This window comes from Arachis ipaensis, chromosome B1 (genome assembly GCF_059453495.1).
Source record: "Arachis ipaensis isolate K30076 ecotype BB chromosome B1, ASM5945349v1, whole genome shotgun sequence".
Taxonomy (NCBI): domain Eukaryota; kingdom Viridiplantae; phylum Streptophyta; class Magnoliopsida; order Fabales; family Fabaceae; genus Arachis; species Arachis ipaensis.
The window spans coordinates 62,457,555-62,461,352 of NC_142436.1; the positions used below are offsets into that span (position 1 = coordinate 62,457,555).

The 3,798-nt window shown below is 33.6% G+C and overlaps 1 non-coding gene across 1 annotated transcript; it reads right to left on the reverse strand.

Moving 5' to 3' along the window:
* Window positions 1-2,287: 2,287 nt before the first annotated feature.
* Window positions 2,288-2,395, reverse strand: LOC148576796 (small nucleolar RNA R71). Its single transcript, XR_015904681.1, has one exon. It is a non-coding gene; the product is annotated as a small nucleolar RNA R71 (small nucleolar RNA).
* Between the last annotated feature and the right edge of the window lie 1,403 nt (window positions 2,396-3,798).

Consider the following 3,798-nt stretch of genomic DNA (forward strand, 5'->3'; position numbering starts at 1 on the left):
TGTTTTCGAAAAAAAAAATAAAAAAATAAATGTTTTCAAAAATATTTTTTTTCAGAATTTTTAAGAATGAATTCTAGTGTTTCATGATGATTTGTTGAATCTTGGCAGGCTGTAAAGCCATGTCTAAATTCGTTTGGACTGAGGCTTCAACTAATCACTTCAATGCATGTAATTCCTTACTAAAGCTTGGCTGGCTATTAAGCCATGCCTAACCCTCAGATTGGAGCTTTAGACTAAGAGTACAAGATTCCTGGAATTCATATTAAAAATTTTGGAATCCTTATTTTTCTTTTTTTTTACAAATAATTTTCGAAAAAAAATACAAAAAAAAAATTATAAAATCAAAAAAAAAATAAAAAATGTTTTCAGTTTCTTGTTTGAGTCTTGAGTCAATTGTAAGTTTGGTGTCAATTGCATGTTTTAAAGTTTGCATAAAATTTTCGAAAAATACATGCATTCATAGTGTTCTTCATGATCTTCAAGTTGTTCTTGGTAAGTCTTCTTGTTTGATCTTGATGTTTTCTTGTTTTGTGTTGTATGGTGTTTTTCATATGCATTCTTGAATTCTTAGTGCCTAATCATTAAAGATTTCCAAGTTTGGTGTCTTGCATGTTTTCTTTGCATATAAAATTTTCAAAAACAAGTTCTTGATGTTCATCATGATCTTCAAAGTGTTCTTGGTGTTCATCTTGACATTCATAGCATTCTTGCATGCATTCATTATTTTGATCTAAAAATTTTCATGCATTGCATCATTTTCATATTTTTTTCTCTCATCATAAAAATTCAAAAAAATAAAAAAAACATCTTTCCCTTTTTCCTCTCATAAAATTCGAAAATTTGAGTTGACTTTTTCAAAAAATTTTAAAATCTAGTTGTTTTTATGAGTCAAATCAAATTTTCAATTTAAAAATCTTATCTTTTTCAAAATCTCTTTCAAAAATCAAATTTTTTTCATTTTTTCTTATTTATTTTCGAAAATTTTAAAAAAATATATTTTCAAAAATCTTTTTCTTATCTTTATTTTCTAATTTTCAAAAATAACATCATCAATTAGTGTTTTGATTCAAAAATTTCAAGTTTGTTACTTGCTTGTTAAGAAAGATTCAAACTTTGAGTTCTAGAATCATATCTTGTGATTTCTTGTGAATCAAGTCATTAATTGTGATTTTAAAAATCAAATCTTTTTCAAAAATAATTTCAATCATATCTTTTCAAAAATATCTTTTTATCTTATCTTTTTCAAAATCATATCTTTTTCAAAAATTTGATTTTAAAATATCTTTTCTAACTTCTTATCTTCTTATCTTTTCAAAATTGATTTTCAAATTTGTTTCAACTAACTAACTAACTTTTTGTTTGTTTCTTATCTTTTTCAAAACTACCTAACTAACTCTCTCTCTCTCTCTAATTTTTGAAAATATCTTCCCTCTTTTTCAAAATTTCTTTTTAATTAACTAATTATTTTAATTTTTTATTTTAATTTTCGAAAAAAAATTACTAACCTTTTTCAAAAACTATTTTCGAAAATCACTAACTCTTTTCAAAAATTATTTTCGAAAATTCTTTCTCTCTCTCTTATCTCCTTTTATTTATTTATTCATCTACTGACACTTCATCTCACCCAAATTTGAACCCCCTCTTCCATCTGTGTTCGAATTTTTTCTTCTTCTTTTCTTCTACTCACACAGGGACCTCTATACTGTGGTAAAAAGGACCCCTATTATTATTATTTTTCTGTCCTTCTTTTTCATATGAGCAGGAACAAAGACAAGAACATTCTTATTGAAGCAGATCCAGAACCTGAAAGGACTCTGAAAGAAAACTAAGAGAAGCTAAAATACAACAATCCAGAGATAACCTTTCAGAAATTTTCGAACAGGAAGAGGAGATGGCAGCCGAAAATAATAATAATGTAGGGAGGATGCTTGGTGACTTTACTGCACCTAATTTCAATTTACATGGAAGAAGCATCTCCATTCCTGCCATTGGAGCAAACAATTTTGAGCTGAAACCTCAATTAGTTTCTCTGATGCAGCAGAACTGCAAGTTTCATGGACTTCCATCTGAAGATCCTTTTCAGTTCTTAACTGAATTCTTGCAGATCTATAATACTGTTAAAACTAATGGAGTAGATCCTGAAGTCTACAGGCTCATGCTTTTCCCTTTTGCTGTGAGAGACAGAGCTAGAATATGGTTGGACTCTCAACCTAAGGATAGCCTGAACTCTTGGGATAAGCTGGTCAAGGCTTTCTTAGCCAAGTTCTTTCCTCCTCAAAAGCTGGGTAAGCTTAGAGTGGATGTTCAGACCTTCAGACAGAAAGAAGGTGAATCCCTCTATGAAGCTTGGGAGAGATACAAAGAACTGACCAAAAAGTGTCCTTCTGACATGCTTTCAGAATGGACCATCCTGGATATATTCTATGATGGTCTATCTGAATTGGCTAAAATGTCATTGGATACTTCTGCAGGTGGATCCATTCACCTAAAGAAAACGCCTGCAGAAGCTCAAGAACTCATTGACATGGTTGCTAATAACCAGTTCATGTACACTTCTGAGAGGAATCCTGTGAGTAATGGGACGCCTATGATGAAAGGAGTTCTTGAAATTGATACTCTGAATGCCATATTGGCTCAGAATAAAATATTGACTCAGCAAGTCAATATGATTTCTCAGAGTCTGAATGGAATGCAAGCTGCATCCAACAGTACTCAAGAGGCATCTTCTGAAGAAGAAGCTTATGATCCTGAGAACCCTGCATTAGCAGAGGTGAATTACATGGGTGAACCTTATGGAAACACCTATAACTCATCATGGAGAAATTACCCAAATCTCTCATGGAAGGATCAAAAGCCTCAACAAGGCTTTAATAATGGTGGAAGAAACAGGTTTAGCAATAGCAAGCCTTTTCCATCATCCACTCAGCAACAAACAGAGAACTCTGAACAAAATACTTCTAATTTAGCAAACTTAGTCTCTGATCTATCTAAGGCCACTGTAAGTTTCATGAATGAAACAAGGTCCTCCATTAGAAATTTGGAGGCACAAGTGGGCCAGCTGAGTAAAAGGATCACTGAAATCCCTCCTAGTACTCTCCCAAGCAATACAGAAGAAAATCCAAAAGGAGAGTGCAAGGCCATTAACATAGTCAACACGGACGAACCTGGAGAGGAAGGGGAGGACGTAAATCCCAGTGAGGAAGACCTCCTGGGACATCCAGTGATCAATAAGGAGTTTCCCTTTGAGGAACCAAAGGAATCTGAGACTTATCTAGAGACCATAGAGATTCCATTAAACCTCCTTATGCCCTTCATGAGCTCTGATGAGTATTCCTCTTCTGAAGAAAATGAGGATGTTACTGAAGAGCAAGTTACCAAGTACCTTGGTGCAATCATGAAGCTGAATGCCAAATTATTTGGTATTGAGACTTGGGAGGATGAACCTCCCTTGTTCACCAATGAACTAAGTGATCTGGATCAACTGACATTGCCTCAGAAGAAACAGGATCCTAGAAAGTTCGTAATACCTTGTACCATAGGTAACATGATCTTTGAAAAGGCTCTGTGTGACCTTGGTTCAGGGATAAACCTCATGCCCCTCTCTGTAATAGAGAAACTGGGAATCTTTGGGGTGCAAGCTACTAAAATCTCATTAGAGATGGCAGACAATTCAAGAAAACAGGCTTATGGACAAGTAGAGGATGTGTTAGTAAAGGTTGAAGGCCTTTACATCCCTGCTGATTTCATAGTCCTAGATACTGGGAAGGATGAGGATGAATTCATCATCCTTGGAAGACC